The sequence below is a fragment of the Sarcophilus harrisii genome, chromosome 1 (assembly GCF_902635505.1).
Source record: "Sarcophilus harrisii chromosome 1, mSarHar1.11, whole genome shotgun sequence".
Classification (NCBI taxonomy): domain Eukaryota; kingdom Metazoa; phylum Chordata; class Mammalia; order Dasyuromorphia; family Dasyuridae; genus Sarcophilus; species Sarcophilus harrisii.
The window spans coordinates 253,888,506-253,914,863 of record NC_045426.1 but is presented as its reverse complement, the minus strand read 5'-3'; the positions used below and the strand labels follow the sequence as shown (position 1 = coordinate 253,914,863).

Below are 26,358 nucleotides of genomic sequence, written 5' to 3'. Positions count from 1 at the left end.
TGAGCAAATGATGAACTAATTCAATGGGATGATCATGTACCTCTTTCATGTTGTTGCTACAGTATTGTCAAATTCAGATAGAAATGTGAGGTACTAAAATATACATAAAGATCCTTGCAGGCCTCCTATTGACTTAGAAAATAACCTATTAATATTATTTATGTTGCATTGTATTTTTGTTTTGTTAAATATTTTCCAATTACATTTTAATCTGGTTCAGTCACACTTTAGAGTGTTGGCTAACCATCCTTGTGTTTTACAGTCCTGGTGCAGTGGATAGAGTACTGGGCATGGAGAGAGACCTTTGTTCAAATGCCATCTCAGACACTTAGTGTGTGATTATGGTTATGTCACTTGCCCATTTTACTGATGATGAAAATGGTGGGTTATTCTTCTATTGCCAATGGAAATATACTGTAAGTGCTATATAGATGTAAGTTATTATTTACTCATTTGATTTTTCATGTGTAACTTGTTAGCCCTATCTCTTTTGGAGATTGTACCTTTGTACACCATTGTACCTTCCATGAAAAAAACATCTTGAGGACTTTATCAATAATAGGGAATTTGAATTGTGCAGTGTAGCATGTTCTCAATAGTGATGGTAAAATGTTTTCTTTCCTGTAAAGCTAAGCAATTTGACTGGCTCCCAGATTTTTAAACTAGCTTTTAGATGGAAAGCAAATTTATCTAATTGTTATCCAATCTACCATCTTCATTTTATAGTAGGGAAAGCTGAATTGTCCTGATGGGGAATCTTGAAATTTACCAGTTCACATAAAGGGGATTCCACCAAGTTTTTAAAATGAGAAAATGAAAGGATAGGTGGATTAGATATATCTTTAGCTTTGGGTGTTAAAATATTTTTTGGGAATACCTTTTTCTATTTTCTAAGATGCCAGTAAATCACTATGTGATCTTTCAGGTCTGTTGGAATGACTTTGGGATTTAAGGTCTATCCATCATGGGACAGAGGAAAGAGCACTGAGTTTGGAGTCAGAAGATCTGGGTTTTAATTCTAAGGCTGCCACTTATTACTTCTATGACCTTGGACAAGTCACCTACCCTCTAGTCTTTGCTTTACTCATCTATAAAATACCTTGTAGCTTTAAATCTGTGATTCTATTATTATTATTGACAACTTTATAGGTAAAGAACTTTGGATCCACATGCTTGAAAGACAATCTATTGAGAAGGTGTTCAAAAGATGTGAGAAGTGTTGCAAATATTACTTAAGTGAAGGTGATGATTATTTAGAGGAAATCTTGAGTTCTAGGAATTAGATTTTTTTTTCCCCTTCATATAGCAAATGCTAGTCATGTGTAAAGATAAAAAGGCAGATAGGGATTAACATAAAGACAAATAGAATATATTAATTTTATTTTTAATGAGATGTCCTCAGGAAATGTTCATTGTTTCTATTCTTTTATTCCAACCCTTACCTTCCCTCATACCACCCCAGTAATGCTGGTTTATATTTGATAGCAGTAAAATTGTAATAACCGCAATTGTGATTCTTTTTTTCTAAGTCGTCTTCTCAATTTCTAGGAAGTCAAGAGGGCACTGTTATTATATGCATAGTTGGGGGGAATTAGGATTCTGATAGATGAAAAAGATATCATAGATTCTTAGATATTCTGTAGACGTAAGAGTTTAGTTAATTCATAGTACATGTTAGAACTGGAAGATATCTTAGTTTTCTCTTAAATGGAGAAGGAAACTGAGTCCCAGAAAGGCTACAGTGCTGATTTTAAGATCACCATAGCAAACTAGTGTCAGAAATCAGTTCATTAATGTACTAACTTAATAGGCTCATAGAAAAATGTTCAAAATAGTCTGATATTGGTAGAATCTTTCAAATATTTTGGAATGTGACTTCTTCCGTGGTTTAATTTTTATTAATAAGACAAATTGTCATTGTTTTTAGTAACCTTGTAAAATAGGACAGCCTTTGATAGATTAGTTTCTAAAGAAACTAATGTGATTAAACTGTCACTGATGGATTTGTTAGGAAGAAAAAGTTATAAAAGTACTATTGTTTCAGTTTTTTTTAAAAAGGTGATAAGGAATAATAGAGAATACTTGCTGGATTTTTTTTTTTTTAATTAAAACATAGCTTCTCTTTCCCTTAAAGCAATTAAAACATTTCTGTTATTTAAAAAAAATGTCGTTATCATTGAGATTTACTCCTTGTATTAAAATATGCATCATACCTTTGGGATCAAAATAAAACTTGGGTAGAAATAATGACTAGACACTCAGCAGTTCTAATTGAAAAAGGGGAAGCAATGACATTTTTACAATTTTTTTTTTTTTTTTTTTTAAGAAGTGATTTTCTTAAAAAGCAGTGTAGTGCCAGTTTTTCTCCCTGTCAAAGCAGTCAGGGTCTATATTATAAATATGGAAATGGAATTATGTTCTAGAGAAATTTCTCTTCCCTGTATTCTTTTAATCATAGCTTCACAAGTTTCTTTCTTTAAGCTTTCAGGATGGCATTAGAAGGAACCTCAAAGAGAAGTCATCTTTTTTTCTTGAGCTTTCCTAAATACTGACAAAGTATGATTTGTCTTTACAGCCTTAAAATATGCTGTGTTAAGGTACATGTTGAATCATAAAATCAAATATTTATAAATTATTAAATTCAGCAGCAGCGTCCTTAAGCTTTAAAACTTAATTATAGCTTTTTTTTTTTTTTTTTTTTTTTTAACAAGATATATGCATGGGTAATTTTTCAGCATTGACAATTGCAAAACCTTTTGTTCCAATTTTTACCCACCTTCTCCCGACCTCCTCCCCCAGATGGCAAGTTGACCAATTCATGTTAAATATGTTAAAGTATAAGTTAAATACAATATATGTATATATGTCCATAGTTATTAAGCTTTAAAACTTAAAGAATTGTGTTCTAGTTGTACATTCAAGGACTCAGTTCCTAAAGCAACAATAACTATTTCATATTACATAAGGAATGCTTTGAATATTATACTAATGCTTATTCTGTATCTGGTTATTTTGAAGACCATCATTTTGGACTGCTTGATTTTGTGAAAATTTTTAACTGTATCTTATTTGAATATGATTTTAAAAAATGCAAAATTGATCTGGAAGACAATGAAGATTGTTCCAGTTGGGTGACAGTGAAAAAGATTAATTCCTGGACTGCTTTAGATCTTGCTTTCTCCTGTTCTGATTTTTAGCTACCTTTTCTTTACCTAGTTCTCCTCCTATTGTCTTTATCTACTTATTATTTACTTCAAAAGAATCTGTGTGTAATACAGATTTCCTTGGGCAGCTGTGCAGTATTAGGAAAAAGTGTTGTTTCACTATCCTCTACCTCAGTAATCATTGAACATTTGTGAAGTGCCAGGCATTGTGCTAATAAGTATTTGGGGACACAAATCTAAAAAAAAAGACAGGTTCTTCCCTCAGGGAGTTTATAATCTAATGGAAAGGACAAAACACAGAAAGAAGCAGAAAATTGGAGAATAGAGGGGGGAGAAGTGAAGTGCCTATAGTAAAGAAGTCAGAGAAGTCACCATTCAGTGGAGCCAGATGAGAAATGAGCTCTCTGAGATGAGTGCCCACTTCTGAGTTCATGGCCCCACCCTCCACTCAGAGGCAGATGGTAGTGAAGAGTAGAGGCCTAAGGTTTATGACATCTTTCAGAATGATGAAGTTATCCTAGTAATGAGCTTCCTGGGATATGTCAGAAAAGTCCCAAAGTTGTACAGCCAGGTGAGGCATGAGAAGTCCTGTAGTCTTTCTGACCTTTCCTAGTCTATTTCTAGTTATATTTCAAATGATTTATAGCTGATTTAACACGGATATATATGGCCTTTATTATCTATTTTTGAATATGGAGAGACCATAATAAGGATTATTAAACATATTTATAAATATCTGGCCAAATTGAAGCTTAAAGCTTCTCAGCTGGTTTCCCTTTCTTACTACTCATCTCCTTCCCTTTGTTCTTATTGCCTGTAGTTTTAATGTTGACTTTTTTGAAAACTGAAGTAACCTTTACTTAATTTTGTTCATTTTTTTTTTTCTTTTTCCTTTTCTGGGTGAAGGCTAAGAAAAAATAATAGGAGAATTTGGTAGGAAAACATCTTTGGAAAAGAGAAAGGAATTTCTTCTCTACTTAGAAAAATAAAAGAATCTTAAGTTTAAGAAAAATAAAACCCAGGAGAATCACCTAAAATTCAATAACAGGTAGAATTTGACCTTGCTACACTAAGGAATTACTGATTACTTTTGGATAGTCTTTTCTTGGGTGTAGCAGGGATGAGAAAATAGTTTGAAATTTAGACACACCATAGGATTTGAAAAGGCAGGGAGAACACACGAATTCTTAAATGAAGTGCTTTATTGTCCTTTTTAGGACTTCAATCTACTGCCATTTAGAGTTACCAAAAAAAAAAATGAAATAATAACCCTGAATTTTTCTTTTTGTGGATGGTGGAGGTGGTGATCGTGTTGACTTTTACATATCTATATCTATAAAATACACTGATTTTTACAATGATCTGATTTATGCATAATGTTCTTATCTAGTGCTAGCAAAGCAATTCTGAAACATGTAAAGGCTGCTAGAAAAGACTTTTGTTTTACTTTTCATTAAGATTTCTGCCTCATCTTACTTCCATCTCCTGGAGAAAAGCCACCCTAAACTTTTTTTAACCTCTTTATCATCAACATTTTTGGACATTTTACATCTTCAGATCTAACATCATCTCCCCAGTGTAAGCTTTTCTTTTCATTTCTTCTGTGAATACTTTAGTTCTTTTATGGCAAATTATTTTTGTCAGAACCTTATAGAATACTTTACAAGTTGTGAATGATAAGCTAGAGGGCACTGAGTAATAACAGATTTTTAAAAAATTTCTTTTTGCATTGAATTTGAAATAGCCATTAGGAAGTGTTGGATTTAGTATTTATTCTATTCTCAGTTTTCCTTAGATAAGAGATGCATATGGCTTAGGGGTTGAATTTATCATGAATCTTTTTTCCCCCAGAGGCAATTCGGATTAAGTGACTTGTTCAGGGTCACACAGCTAGGACATGTTAAGTGTTTGAGATCAGATTTGAGTCAGGGCCTCCTGACTTCAGGGCTGATGCTCTATCTACTGTATCAAGTAACTGCTCCTGCCATGAATCTTTTAATGGCTTAAAGTAAACTCTTATGCTAGGTATAACTGTAAAATTCGACCTTATTGTATGTGTGTGAAATTAGTCTCATTATTTTTTAGTTTGTACCTCATATGTGGGTGCTTCTAGTTCTTTTGGCTATAGAATAAGAAAAACAAGGCAAAAAAGAAACCTTGTATCCCTTCCTGGCAGGAACAGGAAAACATTAGGATGATGCAAACTGTTCTGAATTTTGTATGATACTTGCTGTCTTAGCGGATCGCTGCTTGATTAATAGCAAGAGGATAAATATTGAACTCTATTGATACTGTCTACAGAATAGACTTTACATTAGTCAAAATGTAATTTTAGTGCAGTTGAACATATAAAGCCCCTATCTCCAAAGTTTTTATTTTTTTAGTTCCAAAATATATATTATGGAGAGGAAGAAATCAGGTCCCTGGAAAAAGCTGTTCTATTTCCTGCTTCTCAGGGAGAAAAAGACATAGAGGGGACTCTATATGTTGGTCTGATACAAGTGTACCATTCACTTCAGAATTTTTATATAGAACTAAACTCTTTAAAAAAATTTTTTTTAATTAAAGCTTTTTTAATTTTCAAATGATCTGCATGGGTAATTGTTGTAAATTTTTTCAAAACTCAAAAAAATTGTTCAAATTCCGCCCCCCCCCATCCCTTCCCCTAGATAGCAAGTAATCCAATATATGTTAAACATGGTAAAAATATATGTCCAATATGTACATACATATTTATACAATTATCTTGTATAATTACAAGATTTCTAGTGCTGCAAAAAGAAAAATCAAAAATGGAAAAAAAAATGAGAAAGAAAATAAAATGCAAGCAAACAGCAACAAAAAAAGTGAAAATGCTATGTTGTGATGCACACTCAGTTCCCACAGTCCTCTCTCTGGGTGCAGATGGCTCTCTTCATCATAAAGTCATTGAAACTGGTTTGAATCATCTCTTTGTTGAAAAGAGCCACATCCATCAGAATTGATCATTGTATAAGCTTGCTGTTACCATATATAATCTGGTTCTGCTCATTTCACTTGGCATCAGTTCATATAAGTCTTTCTAGGTCTCTTTGAAATTATCCTCCTGATCGTTTCTTATAAAACAATAATATTCCATAACATTCATATACCATAACTTATTCAACCATTCTCCAACAGAATCCACTCAATTTTAATTTTCTTGCCACTACAGAAAGGGCTGCAACAAAAATTTTTGCATTTGTGGGTCCTTTTCCCTCTTTTAAGATCTCTTTAGAATATAGGCCCAGAAGAGACACTGCTAGATCAAAGGATATGCACAATTTGATAGCCTTTTGGGCATATTGCTTTCCAGAATGGGAGGATCAGTTCACAACTCCAACAACAATGTATTAATTGTCCCAGTTTTCCCACATTCCCTCCAACATTCATCATTGTCCTTTCCTGTCATCTTAGCCAGTCTGAGAGATGGTGTAGTAGTACCTCAGAGTTGTCTTAATTTTCATTTCTTTGATTAATTGTGATTTAGAGCACCTTTTTCATATAGTCATATGAAAATGACTTTTAATTAAATTAAAATTAAATAAAATGAAATTAAAGTGATTTTAATTTGTTTATCTGAAAATTGTTTGTATCCTTTGACCATTTATCAATTGGAGAGTGGCTTGAATTATTATAAATTTGAGTCAGTTCTCTATATATTTTAGAAATGAGGCCTTTATCAGAACCTTTGAATGTAAATGTTTTTCCACTTTATTGTTTCCCTTCTAATCTTGTTATCATTAGTTTTGTTTGTACAAAAACTTTTAACTTATTGTAATCAAAATTATCTTTTTTTTTTTTTTTTTTGTTCAACAATGATTTCCAATTCTTCTTTGGCCACAAATTCATTCCTTCTTCACAGATCTGAGAGGTAAATTATATTTTGTAGAACTAAAATCTTAATTGTACAAATTCACAGAATCACAGATTATCTGAATAGAAAGGGACCCTACAGTTCCAATCCCTTCATTTTATAGTAATAATTGGTGGTGCCATTGACTTTAAAGACTTGTGAAAGAGAGCTTTTGCTGTATTGCCCGGAATGGGATGTTGAATTCAATTTTGGAATGCTAGGTAGAGATCCAAAGGAACTTGTGACTTTCCCACAGCTAATTAGTGGCTTGTTTGGGATTAGCACCTAGGCCTCCCAGGTTCCTAGTTCATTCCTCCTTCCTTTTCCCCCCCAAATAAAAATCTTCTCCTTTGAAATATTGAATCAACTTGTGGCTAGGATCTAAGATAGGAAGGTATTTATAGTGGTACCTCAGTCACAGCAGAATTAGTAATGAGATTGAGTAGATAAATTGGCAGACTACTGACTTTGGGCACTTTACGGTATCTGAAATGTACCTGGTGATTAAATAACCAAATCTTTGGTGGTTAGGCAGGAAACTAAGATCATTGCATGTGGAAAAATTCATGTGGGGAAATCCCCAGTGACTTTTGTGGTTGACATTCAAGGAGAGCTGGGGAATTGGAAGGTAGAAGTAAAGATCTCCAAGTCCCTTCTAGTTCTAAATCCTGCAGCCATTTGAAAGGGAGTAGAATGGTATATATTTGCATGGATTGTAAACCTAATTAATTTGGGATTCATTAATTTAGAGTTCGTGATAAGTGAACAGTTTTAACTGACCTTTGTGTTAACCTAGGATGCAGAAGTTTACTTCATCAATTTGATAAGTAAGGTTTTTGTTGTTGTTGTTGTTTTGAGAATAAATGCCTTTCATGAATTTTTATTGTAGTCTGGCTTTTATGCTGATTCCAAATGCTGAAGGGGATGGCGTGCATGAAAGTAGTTCTAGACTTGGGAGTCAGAAAATGTACAGTCATGTTACAACCCTGACATTTGGTAGTTGGACAATCATTGACAAATCATATCTCTGGACATCTCTATTTACAGAGTTTCTTAACCATTTTTTTCTGTTTATGGACTCATTTGACAGTTTGGAATCCTTCTCAGAATAGTATTTTTTAAATACATAAAATATATGTAGGATTACCAAAGAAATTTTGTTAAAATACAAATATCAAAATATTGAAAATAATTGGAAAACCTAATTTACATGGACCTCTTGAAATCTGTCCACAGACCTGTTCTGTTGCCATCTATAAAATGGGGACAATAATAGTTGGTGTTTGGGAGAGAAGCATCTTCTGAAATGTAAAGTATGATTCAAATATGAGTTATATATTTATGAAAAAGCACAGGAGAAACTGGCAAATTTTTATAAGTAGATATAAAATGGTAAAAATATTTTCAATATCATGACCAATTTTTGCCACCACTCACTTATTTTTGTTTGACACTTTAAATTCAAAATGAGAATGATCAGCAAATATTTAATCTTTATCAGAGATGGTTGAACATCAAGATGGCAACTAAGATTCCAAGTTGGCTTTTGCATCAAATCAAATGCTGCTTTTTTTTCCCCCCTTCAGATGAAATCATAAAAGGGAAGGGAAACAACTATAAGAAGATACAAGATTCTTACTTGTAGCAAAAAGGAACTTACTTTCTGTTGAGGAAAATCATACTGAGTTACAAGAAACAATTTTAAACCTAGAAATTAAGTGCAGAATTCCGTGATTAGGGCCATCTATTTATGAATTAGAGTCCGGCAGTAAGCACTTAATTATTTGGCAGGCAATGTGCTAAGTACTTGGGAATGCAAAGAAGGGCAAAAACAGCCCCTCTTCTCAAGGTGCTCACATTTGAATGGGAAGTCAATATGTAAATAGATATATATTGAGATAAATCTGTTGTAGTGGGAAAGTAAGCATCAGGCAGCAGTAGTAACGGGAAGAATTAGGGAAAGCCTTTTGTAGAAGGTAGAATTTGAGCTGAGTCTTGAAGAAAGCCAGAAAAGCTGTCAGCTGGAAGTGAGGGAGAGATAATTCTAGCTGAGCTGGATTGGAATTGGATGGTCCTGTTGGATAAATGCCAAGTAGGCAGGGTGGCTGGAATGTAGAATGGATGGAAGGAGCAATGTGTAAGAAGATTGGAAGATAGGAAAGAGTTAGGTTATAAAGAGCTTGTCATGTAAAACAGAGGACTTTATATTAGATCTGGGAGTTAACAGAGAGTCACCAAAGGTTATTGAGTTAAGAAAATAATATGGCTAGAACTGGGCTTTAGGGAAATCACTTTTCCAGCTGAGTGGAGAATGTATTTGGAGAGGGCAAAGACTTTAAAACAGAGGTGATGAAGGACCAAATCAGGTGGTTGGTGATGAATGATTAGAGTATGCTGTGAAATTAGGAGAGAAGAGATTTGGTATGGAGGGTGAGGGAGAGTGAGTAACCAAGAATAGCACAGGTTGTGGACTTGTGTGACTGGAAGGTTGGTAGAGTGCTTAATGGAAATAGAGAAGTTTAGAAGTAGGGAGAGAGAGAGAGCACTCTAGGAAAGACTTTATGGAGGAGGCAGGAAAGTCTTTCGCTGGGACTTGGTTTTATACAAATTAGGACAGAGTTTTGGAGGACTTTGAGTATCAGGCTTAGTTATTTGTAGATTTTATGTAGTAGACAATAGGGATTAAGTTTTTTAACAGAAGGGAATAGCATGAAAATTATTCAGAAGACAAATTGACAGAATAAAAGTCAAGTCAGGGAAGTCAGTTAGGAGACCCTTAAAGTAATTTCTTTTGGAAGTGACAGAGATCTAGGATAAGGGTTGAATGGTGAAGAAATAACAAATTTGAGTTATATTGTGTAGGAAGAGTTGCAAGATTCTGGTGACTAACTAGATGAGGGAACAACAAAAAGATGATTCCAAAAATTATAGCCAGAGAAGAGAAGGAATTGTGAAGGAAGGCAAAATTGGGTTGGCAAAAGAGATTGACTAAAGTTTGGAATATATTGAAGTGGAGAAAACAGCAATATCTCTTGAGTAAAGCTATCTTACAATAAGCAGTTGGAATTATGTAATTGGGTCTGCATTGGAAATTATTAGCATAACCATGATATTTGAAATATTTGAGTTGGTGACTTTTTTGGGGGGGTTGGGTCTAGGGTGTATGTGTGTAAGTATAATTTTTCATTGATCCTTGCAAAACCTATTGTCCCAATTTCCCTCCCTCTCCCCTGTATGGCAGGTAATCCAATATATGATAAACATGGTAAAAAAATATGTAAATCCAATATAGGCATATGTATTTATGCAATTATCTTGCTGCACAAGAAAAATCAGATCAAAAAGGAAAAAAAAAAAAAAACCGAGAAAATAAAATTCAAGCAAACAACAACAAAAGAAGGAAATACTATGTTGTGATCCAACTCAGTTCCCATAGTTCTCTTTTGTGGTGTAGTAGATGGCTCTCAATGATCACAAGATCATTGGAACTGGCCTGAATCATCTCATTGAGAAGAGACACATTCTGATGACTTTCTTGAAGTATTAAAAAGGAGCAGATGACTGAATAGTAAACTTTGACTTTATACACATGACACTTTAATATTAGAGTGTCTTTAATACTTTAAGTCCTTATATCTCAAGGACACATAAATTAATGCATTATTCCTATAATTGGATTTCTGGAACTTAATCTATTCCTTGAATTTAAAGTTATTAATTTTCCAAACTAGTTCTAGTAGGTAGAACATATGGACAAGTATAAAAACTCTTAGGAGATTATCTGTATCCTTAGTACCTAGAAAAGTGTCTGGCACTTAGTAGATACTTGTTGATAAGAGTTAGCTTCGAATATAATCAGCTAAGCTCTCCCATCTTCCAGTATTCTTTGTTAATAGTATTTTTCCCCTGGACAACATAGACTTTTAATAAAACTCTTAATTTCCTAATATGTAATCCCATTGTTTTTTCAAATACATGATTTATTAAACTTAAGCAGCATTAAATACATAAAATGTCTGCTAATGATTATGGAATATTTAACTTTTGTGATATATCATAACTAGTGGAAAATCCCAAATATGAAAATTGCTTCTGCCATAAGGTAGTCTCAATTCAGTCCTATGAATCTTTTGGTCCCATTCATCAGAGATGATTACAGATTGAAACAGTACTAGTTCATATGACTGGTTTGTTTGACTTTTTGAAAAGTTATTTTTACGTTTGACTTGAAAATTTCAAGTGAGGCTTTTAGTATTCACGGTTTAGAAGTTTGATTCTAAGTTTTAACATGCAAAAATATGACTTTTTAAAAGATGGTTTACATAACAATTTAGGAAAGAGATTGTAGAATTGTTAAAAAAAAAAAGGGGGGGAGAGTGAGACTTATAATATCAATATAAATAAGTCTTGACAGTAAAATAAAAATACATGGTCTCATGTTTTCTCCAGTTCAAGGATATTGAGCATATTTGTTTCTGCCAAAGAAGAGAGGGGTGGGAGAAATTTAATTGCCTAGACAGAATGTTAATTGCATTGATTCATTACACATTTTTCTCTCTCTCTCTCTCTCTCTCTCTCTCTTTTTTTTTTTTTTTTTTTTTTTTAGCTCATACACTATTCCACATTTATCTCTACAACTATCTTGAGAGTGGATAGCTGGAATGGAAAACTACCTTAAGGCAATATTATATTGTATTCTTTTAGGTTCTCCATTTGTAGGTAAAATGTACTTTAAAAAATATTTTCTAAGATATTTTCAATGAAATTTCATTTGTTGACTTTTCTTTTTCCCCCCCCCCTTTTTTTTTTTTTTTTTTTGACAGGCAGGTTTATTCATGCCCTAGTGATGTAAAAAAAAAAATCTTTGAAGTATAGTGCTGGTAAGACTAGTATTTGGTAATAGTTTTGTAGGATTCGTTAATAGTTTTGTTTGAGAAAGATTAAAAACTTTTCTTGTCTGATACATATGGAATTTTGTTGTATCTATATAGGGGAAAGATAGACAATTTGGAATTAGTTTTAGAACTCCATTTTGATGCTTTGGGATAAATTTCATTTTGGAGATTGAGGAGTTAATTAAAACCATTTAGCACCTGGAGATTGAAGAGATCTCTTGCCACATTTTCATATTCTTCTTAAAAGACTATTTTCTATTCTAGTTACTTGACATATTAAGTAAAAAACCACTGTATGTGGACAATCCCTAGCTGGCTCAGTTTCGATTCTTGACAAGACTTAAGAAATAGCATTCCTGTAGGCAGGAGAGAAGTATTTGATTGCTTGCTTGCTATTTGTAATATATTGCTAGGTGTTGTAGGAGATACAGAGAAATATAAGTCTTTTAGGTATTGAAGATGTGTATGATGCATAATTAAAACCCTGCAGACAAGTCTCCAAATGTGATTGATACAAATTTACTACTCCATTATTTCCTTTCAAACTTATTTTGTATTTTAGTTTAAAACAAAACAATCTAGAAAAAAAAGAATCCCAAATCCTTACATTAAAGCCTTTTGATTTCTGATTTACCATGAATTACTGTTGGCTTTACACATAAGACTACATTAATTTAGTAAACAGAGTGGAATTAGTTTAATATGATTTGCCCGGAAAATCACAGAGATCCCTCCTTGGTTATATTTGAATTGTCTTAACCCGAATAACTAAAAATGCCTCTTGATCAGAAATCTTTCTATTCTTAAAAACAAAAATTTGGTCATTGTCATTACACAGATTACTTTTCTACATATGCACATGAATACTCAGATTGATTTTTATAAGCATCTCTTCCCCACCATGAAAAATTTAAAAAAAAAATCCAATTCTGATAATAAATGTTTAGTCTAGCAAAATAAATTCCCACATTGCCTGTATTCCAAAATGTGTCATTGGGCATTTTAAATTTATCGCCTTCCTTGGCTCAACTCTCATTGATATCAACTTTGTATCAACTTTCATTGATAATTTTAAGACCTAGAATGTGAAAAGGCAAAGAAATTGAACAAGACATTGAATCTCAGTCTTCTCATTTGTCATATAGGGGATTGGAACTAATGATTTCAAAGTCTGTTTCTTTCTCTAAAATGTATGATCCTAAATTCCTTTCTATGTTTAATCTTTTTTATACTCTCAGGAAGGCTTTCTGAATTTGTTGAGTCTATATATCAGTTTTGGAGAACAGGAGCAAATATATTGGTTTTATATTTACAATACTTACTCCTATGCCTCAGGAAGAAGTGGGCTAATCAATTGATTGCCAATGTTATGATTATCAGTGATTAGTCATTAATATTCATTTATACATGTATATAAATGCATATCTATACATTCATACGTATGTGTTTAATATGAGTAAATATATATACACACACACACTCATAATACAACTTAATGCTTGTTGAATTGGATTGAAAATGCCTGTGCTTAGTTCTAATGTTGAGCTTGAGGTTTGTGCTTTGGAAATTTGTCACAGATGACAATTATAATTAATCAATCTGAGTTGGTAGGGACCTTAGAGGGCATCGATTTTGGTCCCTTCCTTAACAAGCAGTCTCTATTAGAGGTCTTTCTGCCTATGTTGAAAGATTGTCAGTGAGGGGCAAAATTACTGAGGCAGCCCCTTCCATTTCTGAATAACTCTCATTAGGAAAGTCCAAGTTTTACCTCTTTGCAACATCTACCTATTGCTCCCCATTTTTTCCCTCTGACCAGAAAATGGCTTAACTTTTCTAGGCCTCAGTTCCCTCAATTTTAAAATAAAATTGTTGGACTTAATGATCTAATCACTTCCAGGTCTATATTTAAGGAACCTATAGACCCACCTGTCTGTTAAAGGAAGAGTATAGGATGACAGTTTGAGGAGATCTTGGGGTCAGTTGAATTTTAAAAGGTGGAAGGTCCTTAGAAGCCAGTAGAAAGGGAGAAAGACTGAAAATGAGGGAGAGAAAGGCATGGATTATGGATGCAGGTGGATGGAGGGAAGAGTACAAAGAGGGAAGTAAGAATCTCTTCATAGGAGAATGAAATTGGCCGGGGGGGGGGGGGGGGGTCATTACAGTTGCACAGTACTTTCAGATTCATTTTTGTGTTTTTTCAAAAACCTTTTGGTAATTAATCAGTTTCTCCAGTTTACTTGACATTGTGGCCTGTGCTTAAATTAGAAAAATTAGATTATTGGTTTTGATTTCTTTTGTAAATTAATGGTGTGAAATCTGAAATGAGATTTTTCTTTAAGCCTCTCCTTCCTACCCCCAACCCCTGTCCCAGCAGTGTTATGGGCCAGAACTCTGAACTTAAAACCAAGGATTCTTACAAGGTACTAAGTGGAATTGAGGAGATCATGGTTAAATCTAGTTTACAATTGATTTAATCTTACAACAAATAATGTTATGGCCCAGAACTTGAAAAAAGGTACTAAGTGGAATTGAGGAGACAGTAGTTAAGTCTAGTTTAGCAATGATTTAATCCTACAACAAATAATGGTCTTCTAGTGATATAGTGATTGGTGTATACTCAGTGTGGAGCATATAAGCTATAAGCTCTCAGAGCCAGAAAGGACAAGCGCACTAGAAGCTCTGAAAGGCTGAGATAGATTCATTCCATTGTCCACCTTTGTGGTGGCTGGAGGCTGAAGCACAAACCTTTGGATTTGGAGAGATTCAAAGGTCAGAGACATTTGGAGGAAGCTAGAGGCAGAAGTTGGCAGAGGCAAAGGACTGGCAGCAGGAGCTCAAGCTTTCGGAACCAAGGAGAGAGATAGGCCTCTTCTTAGAGGAACAGAGGCCCCAGGAAAGGAGACAAGACTTTGAAAAGACAATGAAGGACTTTAACCTCTGGCTGCACTTAAAACGAAGGCGGCTTCCAGAGACCCCAAGAAAACCTCAACAGAGAACATTACATAGCAGGACGAATAAATTGATGTAATGCTAACAGATTTTAGAAAACATTTTAAAAAGCAAGTGAATAGCTTGTTGAAATTTTATTCTAATATCCTGTACTCCTTCCTCCTATCTTTTCCAGAAAACTGGGATTTCCATATCACATCTATAGAAGCATCTAAGTATATATGATTATCCAGTTAATAGTGCCTTGTTTGCTATTTAAATCTGAGCTTTCATTTAGTTCATGATTTCTCAATTTTTTTAAAAGGAAAGGAAAAAAAAAAACCTGCTCCATTCTCTAGTCTTCAATAAAATCTTTAAGCATACAGATTTCTTGTATGCTTAAAACACCAAAACGCCATTCTATTTCTTTGGTGTATTAATTATTCTTTGGTGAACTACTTTGTCTTATCCTCTTAAGTGCCCAATCCTTAAAGGATTACCTAACTTTCTTGGTTGTTTTTCCTGAAAAACAATGTAGGATAATGCATAACTACCTCAAGCTATTTTGTCTAATTATAATCATTTGGTTTTTTTAAAATTACTTTTTGCTTGATGATCATCATCAGTACCTTTGCAGTGAATTAGCCCATAGTTATTAAGTAACTAATGTGAAATGATACTTTACTTGGGTTCCAAAAGGAATAAGATCTGGTTGTTTCTTACTTTCCAGGAGTTAGTAGGCAAAATGATATAATTATGACATGGGTTGTATAAACAAAGTGCTACATGAGTTGAGAAGGAAGTGATTCTTCATGTTGCAGTATAGCACCATGAAGTGCTGAACTGAGGATGAGTTCACTTAAACTGGCAGTTTACTGATAATGGAAAATCACTTAACCTCTCCAAGCCTCAGTTCCCCATATCTGTAAAATGAAGATAATGTTTAGAATAGCAATTTTATTGTGAGAATCAAATGAGATCATTTATATATTGTGCTGGGTTTTTTTTTTTTTTTAAGACTTTTTTTTCCCCCCAAAAAACATAGCATAGACAATTTTCAATATTCAGTATTCAGTATTTGGAATATAATATTTTGTGTTCCAAAATTTTTTCTCCTCCTTTCACCCCATCCCCTCTCCTAGATGGCAAGTAATCCAATATATATTAAACATATACAATTCTTCTGAATATATTTCCACAATTATCATGCTGCCCAAGAAAAATCAGATCAAAAAGGAAATAACTAAGAAAGAAAACAATGCAAGCAAACAACAAAAAAATGGAAATATTATGTTGTTATCTACACTCACTCCCCATGGTCGTCTTCTGTGATGAAGAGAGCAATCTGCACCCAAAGATCATTGGAACTGGTCTGCATCACTTTTCTCTACGATATATAGAAAGACTATATAAAGACTCCAAATTTTGGTGGGATTTCAATGCTGACTGCAATTTTAGGTTTCAACAGTTATATATATATATATATATATATTTTTTAGGTTTAGTGACCTAAATATGCTACTTCTTTGTTGTTATATATCTTTGTAGAAAAATGTATTTTCTTCTTTGTTACTTTCAATCCTGTCTCATTATTATTAATTGCGGGGGAGGGGGGGGGGGCTGTGAGGGAGGGAAGGAGAGAGGGGAGGGGATGTTGTGTTTCTTCCCACCCCACAATGCCTGATCATATTTTTCTTTATTCCAAGTAAGTATGGTAGTTTTGGTAATCGAGATGATAATTCATGTTGTAAAAACTGCCTCTCATCAGACTTGTTGGCTATATAACAGTGGAGAAAATGACTTCATGAGTGTTGTTCCATAGCCAAATGTCTAAACTATAATACTAGTGACATGAAAATTCTTTTGTGTAGACAGTAGGAAGAGTTTGCATCTTAGAAAGAATTGGAAACAGGCAGAAAGACTTGTCTATATTGTGAAAAAGACCATTTTTGGTTCATAGTTTTAAATCAAAAAGGATTTTCTGAGTTTTGATGTTCTGTTTTCCTCCCCAGTAGTACAATTATATCTCCTATTATACAAGAAAGATATATTCCAATTTGATGATGAAAATTATTATATAATTACTGTTTGATATCTAAATGAAAAACTTGTAATGCTGTCGTGTTTGATCTTTGGGTAACATTCAGGAAATCTGATTTTGATTCTTTTTAATTTAACGAGTATTTTTTTTTTCCAGCACCTTGATGGCATAACAGGGGACCGTGCTCTAGACAGAAGAATTTAATTGCTCTTTGTTTCCCTTTTTGTAAAATAGTAGTAAGCAGTTTATATAAACATGAGAGCAAGCCTTCAACTTTAGTGTTAATTCCTGTTTATTTTCACATAAGGATCCTGAGAGACCAAATAAAAATGACATTGTATGTTTGAATTCCTGGGAAAGAAAGGATCCATTATATATTGTTTTTGGTTTTCTGTATTGGCATATCTACCATTGGTGATTATGAGATTTGCTTTTGACAATGCTGGTCATATCATATCTAAAGGATTAATGGTTTTATTGGTAGATGCACTTCTTCTATCAACATAGGCCATAATTCTTTTAAATCTTAGTAGATGATCTTTATAAGTTTCAGTTACTGAAAAAACATCATTACCTAAAGGCTAACTTTTTGGGAATGAACCTTTTCAAACTCATCTCGACTCTTCTTCCAAAAACAGGTATGTATCCTATTACCAGGACTCTGCTTGAAGCATTTCTAACTTGTTAGGACCTGTTGAGGTTATATACTTCACTGATAAAGCTTTTTGAAAATCAATTTCCTCCATACCATAGTTAAGTATGGAAGTGTTAAGTGGAGGTATTTATTTCTTAGTTAAATTTTGCTGGTGCATCCAAAGCCAATATTAAGGCATTGACTTTTAAAAAATAATTTTTATTGATAGTTTTTGGTTTTATGAGAGCCATCCCTTTTAACATAAAGACTATATCTTCTGTCTCTTCTTTGAGATTTCAGGTTTTGTTTTTTGTTTTTTTGTTTTTTGGAGGGTGGTTGTTTTTGTTTTTAATTGTATTGCTGATGCATTGTTTTATTGATATTTCTTTCTCTTGCATCAGTTTGCATCTTCCTGTGCTTCTTGGTATTCATCATGTTCTTCATTTCTTACAATGTAATAATATTTACATTATTTAATTACTATTTAATTACTATTTAAATAGTACATTTATGTACTACAGCTTGTTTGGTCATTCTTTAATTTATGGGCTGTCTACTTTGTTTCCTTTTCTTTGCTACTATAAAAGTACCATTATGAAATATGATCATTCACCTCCTTGGGGTATATGCCTAGCGTTATAATCCCGAATCAAAGGGTTAAAGTCACTTTGCTTAATTCCATATTGCTTTTGGGAATAGTTGGATCAATTCATAGCTCCACCAATAGTATACCCATCTTTTGCCAATTTTGCCAGCTTGCTGGATATGTGGTAAAATCTCAGTATTGTTTTTACATTTATTAGTGATTTAGTACATTATTATATTGGCTAATAATTTGTTATTCTTTTGAGCATTGATAATATTAAGGTGGACTATATTATATAATATAAATGTATGTTTGGGTTTACATATGCATACATATAAATGTTTGACCTTATAATGTTGGTTTTAGGTTTTTACCTAACGTGTTAAGTTAAATTTCTCTATAGAAAGGATGATTATGATTTAATTACTAAATATTATAGACTCATTTCTCAACTGAAAATTCCAGATCACAGAAGAGCAAATTATTCTCTTGAGCAAGGATTGATGAAACTGTGTGTATTTTGCTTTGTTTTGCTTTGATTCATTGTGGTACTAGTAACTTCAGTAATTTTGGTGTGATAAGAAATAGCAATTAGAGATTATGACTTGACAGTTTCAGTAAAAAAAAAAAAAAAAAAAAAAAAAAAAGCAAAAATCCCTTAGTCCTATACATGATTTCTGGAATAATAGCTACTTTTATCAATCTTCTCATAAGAAACATTTGTTAGGTCCTGAGTACTTAAACGAACTGTGCAGTAAGAGACCATATAATCTTGGTTGAGTTACTTAATCAGTCCTAGAATTTAAAAAGAGGAGGTGATAGTTTCAAATCTATTTAGTGATCCCTTGTGCCATTTCCAGCTGCATAGGTAAGTGAATTTCTTATGGATTAACATTTTTTGAAAATTTTGCCTCTTGTAGTTTTTTAAAATTTGTGATAATCTTAACAGTTTTTTGATTTATGACTCTGGAAATAAACCAATTTAAAAACTTGCCAATAGGTTCCAAAACTCTATAAGCTTTTCATGTTTAAGCAATGTTATACACCTATTCTTTACTAATAATATGTTTGGGTTTTGTTGGTAAAAGTTTGTCCATAGATTTTACTTATTTTAGTAGTAATTTGAGTTTCATAGGAGTAATAATTTTTCTGAGGGCTCTAGATTAGAGGGAAATGGCACCTTCGACCATCTTTTTGAAGCACCCAAGATTTTAGAGTTTTACCACTAGTGGTAGACTTAAGAGGAAAAAGCACATAAGTTTTATTGCTGTAAAATCTTCAGATACAGCATCTATAAGAAGGATAAGTCTCAAAGGGTCTGGAGACCATATAATGCAAGAATCTATTGCAGGAAAGGGAAAAATTTGTCTGGAGAGGAAAAATTTTAATAACATGTGACATAATAGCTAGCTAGAAATACTTAAGGAACTGTCATGTGAAGAAGCATTAGATGTATCTAAGATCTGGATGCTGAAGAGGTTCAGTAGGTGAAAGTTACAGGGTAGCAGCTGAGGATTCATGTAAGGAAAAACTTTTAACAATTCAATTCAAAGAATGTTCAAATTCTTTATGTTGGCAAAAAACTACACTTTACTAAATTAAATGAGATACTTCTCTCAAGAAACTTTCTGGACTGATATCCAGGTTAGTTGCAAATTCCTTACTACAGTTGGAAAAGAAAAAAACCGATGACTGAAAACATTCACTTAAATGTTTTCATTCTCATTCATATGGATTGCAGTAGTTGAACTTTGACATTATAATTCCAAATGAATGAATAGTGAATTTCCTCTGATACATCTAGAGGGAAATGGGGCTAAATATTAAAAATGGTAGAAGGTCCTTCCCCCTTCTTCCTGCCCTCTCCCCCACCCCAGAGCTGTTCAATAATAAATAAATGACCTTTTAATTTAAATCAGATGAAAATGTCTCTAAGTATTTTATCATGGTATTTCTTTTATAATATTGTTGTTCATTTGTTTCAATCATGTCTGTCTCTTGGTGACCCATTTGGGGTTTCTTGGTATGTCATTTCCTTTTCAGCTCATTTATAGACGAGGAGACTGAGGCAAACATAGTTAAATGACCTCTGCCCAGTGTTATACAAGTAATAAGTGTCTGAGGCCAGATTTGAACTCGGGCCTTTCTGACTTCAGGCCTAGTACTGTATTTAGTATAACATCTATCTGTCCTTAGTATCATAGTATATGAATATTACAAAAATGTACTAAATGTGCTAAAATTAAAAACTAAAATTTTCAGGTACTGATTCATAGTATACTTATTAAATAAAGCAAGATCTTCTAAAAGTTCTTTCCTGTTGGGATTACAAGATTTTCTTTTATCATTATTTGAAAGCTACATGACAAAGTATGAGAAGATCTTGTATTATCATTACCTGTTTAAAACATGTAGAGTCAACATACTGTGTTTATTGAGGAAAGGGTGGGGAGAACCTTTCTTAGAAATTAGTCATAAGTACAGCATGTGTAAGGTTTTTGTTTTTAAAGTAGATTCTGGAAAATATTTGAACCAACATAAATGTTCCAATTCACTTGAAAATTGAGAAATTACTATTTTGCTTTAACAAATGCCAGCTAATAAAATGATTAGCTGTTTCACTCATTTGATATAATAATGAAGTACTTAGAACAGCTATACAGTCTCTCAGGAAAATTAAGGTATCCACTTTAGCCTAATGTGCAGTTAGGAAGTATTGTGTCATGTTGATATTCTCAGATTACTTTTTGGTCAACTTGTGTCTAGGCCCTCAAAAAACTCAGGGGACCAGTTTGGCAGGGCATTCGAAAGTGTCATTATAGTGACTAGTATTTCAGCATAGTTTTTTTCCCAAAAGACAAAAGGACATTTCATATTTTGTGCTCCTGGCTCTGTCTGTGATGTCATGATAATGTCACTTTTGGGGACTCTTGAATTTCTCAACATTGATCATAGCTCAGACTTAATCTCAGTTCTCTGCCTTTATGGGACAAAACAGGATGGGATTTAGAGAGTTTGGGAAGAGGGATAGTTGGCTATCAGCACGTTGTGTTTGTAGCTTAAGAGGAGCCCAAGTCAGATATGCGATGCTCAGCTCTACTTTTGAGTTTTTCTGTGTATCTTTTTCTTTGCTTAAAAAAAAAAAAAATCATTGATCAAATTAACCATAACCTTTGGGTTGGTAAAGAACAGGATTCTGAGAATGGATGTTACAGAACAGATTACTAAATTTTTTGAATTTGGTTTCCTTCTGAAGTTAGGAACTAGTGCCTTGTTGTAATAGTGTGGCTTCTTTGCTCCTCCCCACCTGTCCCCTTGTCTCCTTTTTTTCCCTAGACAACTAAAAATTTCATCTCAGTCTTAAATTTAGGTGCTGGGTTCTAGATCTAGAGCAGATCTTTTGCACTTCAGTATAAGAGTTTAATTTTGGTGTCTTAATAACTAAACATTTCAAGCTTATAATGAAGTAATAGAGCCACCCCCACCAATTCTTCTTGGCTCGAAGAGTTTGTTTGCTTTGTGGGAAGAAGGGGGAATAGCAGTGGAGTAGTTTGTATGGCTATTCAGTTGTCACCTAAGGCTTTATACTTTTCTCTTCCTTTTTAATTTCCTTAAAGGGCAGGGAGCTGATTAATTGTACAGACCACATCATCCTTGCCATGCTTTTGAGGCTTGGAAATATTTTATACTAGGACCAGGTGAAAGAGTTTGGAATATTTAACCCAGAGATGGGAAAACTTCAAGGGAGTCATTCAAGGATATGAGAGGACTGCCCTTGAAGAGGTATTAAACTTGTTTGGCATGGTCTCATGCCAATTTTTTGAGACCAAAAAAAAGAGAGAGAAGTGGTAGTAGAGAAGCAAATTTTGACTTGATTAAAAAGGAAAAATAGTTAACCAAAAATGGAATGAATTGTCTTTTTCAGAAGTGAATTCTTTTTACTGGAGGTCTTCAAGCATAAATCAGATGAAATGTGGGAGAGGTTCCTGCTTCTGTCAGGATCTTCATGACTCCTGAGGTCCTTTCAAACTGATATAGATAAAAGTTATCCTTTCCTTTCCCAAATGTTTCAGGACACTTGTATCTTTAGTTTCATTCTAAGGAAGATAAATACTCAAGTAAGAATTGTTCAATTGTTTCAGATTCTTCATGACCCCATTTGGGGTTTCTTAGCAAAGATACTAGAGTGGTTGGCCATTTCCTTCTCTAGCTACAGATGGGGAACTAAGGCAAAGAGAATTAAGTGACTTGTTCAATATCATATAGCTAGTAAGTGTCTGAGGTCAGATTTGACCTTGGATGATGTCTTCCTGACTTCAGCTAAGTTTATCTTAGCCTTATAAGGTAAGATAAGCTACCTATCTTCAGGTAAAAGGAAGATACTTAATGTGAGTGTATTGCTCCAGGCATTTTGTGGAACAGGCATACTGATCCAAAATATAAACTCTGAGAACTGATAAGAAAATGAAGTAGACCAGTTCCATCTATTAGAGGAAAGAAAATTGATGCTATATGGGAAATAACCGAAAAAGAAACAACAGTTTTAATAAATTCTGTTTTGGATGCACTTTTTGTTTCCTCCAGATAGTTTGCATTAGATTGTTTCAATTAATCATATCCAAGTTATAACCTAGTTTATTATAGTATATTATAATAATATACGTATTATTTTAATATGATTAATATACTACAATAAACTATTAACATAGTTTATTATAGTTATTATTATTATATGGGATATAATTGACATGACTTTATTTTCTCTTTTAAAACTTCTTAGTTCTCATAAATATGTCTTCCACACTGAGAATTTCAGGAAGTATATTACAGTGGACAGGGGGGGTCAGTAGCTTTGATTCCTGAATAGTTTTGTGTGCCTTTTTGAGCCTCCTCAGGTGTCAAATGTATAAAATTGCAATAGTAATGCTTGACTTTGCATTGCATTTTCACAGGATCATTGTGAGGAAAAAGCCCTGATTAGCTTTAAACTTCAAAAAAAACCCATGGGAATGTAAATAGTTGTTTATGATAATAGAAAAGCGTTTTAGTAAATTAATTTTGATATAAGATGTCCAGAATTGAAAGCTATTCTGTTTTATTTAAACACTACAATAATGGAGCATCCTCCTTTGGTATTCACTGAAATTCTTTAGGTTAAGAAGGAGAAAAGTTTTTCTTTCTTTATTTTTTAACATTGTAACTAACTACTGACATCTAGTCAGATATTTCATTTGGTTTTCTGTACTACTTAATGGCTTGAAATATTGCCTTTTTTGAGCAACTTTTTACTTCTTTCAAATGTGCTATTTAAATAACTACAGTAATTCTTCCATTTTTCTTTGCTTTCCAATTAAGTCCTTTTAAACTTCAAAAACTTCCCCTCAAAAATATGTCACCAAGATCCCTTTATATAAGATCTATTAACTTTATTTGAAAATTTATTGTATTTTATGATCTTAAAAATGTAATTGGTAGACATTTTTCACTGAAGAATTTCTCAAACTAGAGCATGCTACTCATCTTTCTGAACAATAATTGAGATTTTGACTTTATAATAGCAGAAAAACTCATTTTATACAAATAAAATAAAGTGGTTTGTAAAATTTGTGTTACTTTGATAAAACTGAGAGCTTTATTTACCTTCTTGACAAAACCATAAGGTTTTCAGGTTCAGATACTTGTTTTACTGTAGTATCCCAACACAACTCTATTCTTGTTCAGATAACATGAGACCAACTATTACATCTATCCATCTGTGGCCAATGGTTTCCTTATCTTTTATATATTTAATATGAGAATTGTTTCTTTAGATCAATTAAATGGTTAATAAGCAGGTCTTTAGTTTTTTTTTTTCTTCTTCTATTTATTACCTGCAGGGCATAATTTTTTTTCCCTATTTAGTGAACTTTATTATTTTTTCAATTACATGTAAAGATCTTTTCCAACACATTTTTCTGAGATTTTGAGCTCCAAATTTTTCTCCCTTTCTTTTCTCCTGAAGACAGCAAGCAATCTGATATGTTCTGCATGTACAATAATGTTAAGTGTTTAAATATTTCCACATTAGTCATCTTGTAAAAGAAGACTCAACAAAAGGGGAAAACCATAAGAAAGAGAAAACAAAAGTGAAAATAGTAGATCTTTGATTCAAACTCCATAGTTCTTTCTCTGTATATGATCATCATTTTCCATCACAAGTGCCTTGGAATTATCTTGGATCATTTTAGTGGTAGAAGAGCTAGGTTTTTAAAAGTTGATCTTTATACAGTGTTGTTTCTGTGTACAGTGTTCTTATGTTTCTGCTTACTTCATTCAGCATCAGTTTATGCAAGGCTTTCCAGGTTTTCCTCAAATCAGCTTGCTCATCATTTCTGGTAGAACAATAATAACCCATTACATCACAACTTGTTCAAACATTCCCCAGTTGATGGGTACCCCCTCAATTTCCAGTTCTTTGCCATTTCAAAAAGAGTGACTATATATAGTTTTGTCCTTTTCTCTTTTTTCTGATCTCTTTGGGATACAGACTTAGTAGTTGTATTGCTGCATCACAGGTTATGCACAGTTTTATAGTCCTTTGGGTATAGTTCCAGATTGCTCCCCCAAATAATTGGATCTGTTTATCAGTGTCCCAATTTTCCCATGTTTTGGGGACATAATTATTTTTATTTTTTTTATTAAAGCTTTTTATTTACAAAGCATATGCATGGATAATTTTTCCAGTATTAACCCTTGCATAACCTTTTGTTCCAGATTTTTCTCTCCTTCCCCCCACGCCCTCCCCTAGGGGGCAGATAGTTCAATACATGTTAAATTTGTTGAAATACACGTTAGATCCAATATATGTATACATATTTATACAGTTATCTTGTTGCACAAGAAAAATCAGATCAAAAAGGAAGAAAAAACTGAGAAAGAAGACAAAATGCAAGCAAATAACAGAGTGAGAATGCTATGTTGTGTTCCACGTTCTGTTCTCACAGAACTATGGGTTCTCCATGGGTGTAACACTGAACAAGTGGAACTTGTCCAAATCATTTCAATGTTGAAAAGAACCACATCATTCAGAATTTGGATTGTCTCATAGTCCTGTTGTTGCCATGGTTCTGCTCATTTCTCTTAGCATCAGTTCATGTAGGTCTCTTCAGGCCTCTTTGAAATCAATAGTATTCCATAGCATTCATATACCATAAGTTATTCAGCCTTTCTCCAATTGATGGGCATCCACTCAGTTTCCAGTTTCTTGGTAGTACAAAGAGGGTTGCCACAAACATTTTTGTGGGTCCCTTTCCCTTCTTTAAGGTCTCTTTGGGATATAAGCCAAGTAGTAACACTGCTGGATCAAAGGAGATGCACAATTTGATAACTTTTTGAACATAGTTCCACACTGTTCTCCAGAATGGCTAGATCATTTTACAATTCCATCAACAATGTATTGGTGTCCTACTATTCCCCTATCCCCTCCAACATTCATCATTATCTTTTCCTGTTATCTTAGCCAATCTGAGCGGTGTGTAGTGGTATCTCAGAGTTGTCTTAATTTGCATTTCTCTGATCAAAAGTATTTGGAGCACCTTTTCATGTGGCTACAAATAGTTTCAATTTCTTTATCTGAAAACTGTCTATTCATACCTTATGACCATTTATCAATTGGAGAATAGCTTGAACTATTATAAATTAGAATCAATTCTCTATATATTTTAGAAATGGGTTCTTTATCAGATCCTTTGGATATTAAAAATGTTTTCCCAGTTTATTGCTTCTCTTCTAATCTTGTCTGCATTAGTTTTGTTTGTACAAAACCTTTTTAACTTAATATAATAAAAATTATCTATTTTATGATCAGTAATGATCTCTTGTTCTTCTTTGGTCTCAAATTACTTCCTCCTCTACAAATCTGAGAGGTAAACTATCCTATGTTCTTTTAATTTTTTTATAACGCCATTCTTTATGTCTAGATCGTGAACCCATTTTGACCTTATCTTGATATACGGTTTTAGGTGTGGGTCAAAGCCTAATTTCTGCCATACTAGTTGTCAATTTTCCCAGCAGTTTTTGTCAAATAGTGATTTCTTATCCCAAAAGCTAGGGTCTTTGAGTTTGTCAAACACTACAGTGCTATAGTCATTGACTATTTTGTTCTGTGAATCTAACCTACCCCACTGATCAACTTCTCTATTTCTTAGCCAGTACTAAATGGTGTTGATGATCACTGCTTTATAATGTAGTTTTAGAT

General features: G+C 33.2%; 1 protein-coding gene across 1 annotated transcript in view; it reads left to right on the top strand.

Annotated features, from left to right (window-relative positions):
- Positions 1-26,358, top strand: part of USP22 (ubiquitin specific peptidase 22) — a 245,338-nt gene that overhangs the window by 13,039 nt on the left and 205,941 nt on the right. The window lies entirely within an intron of this gene.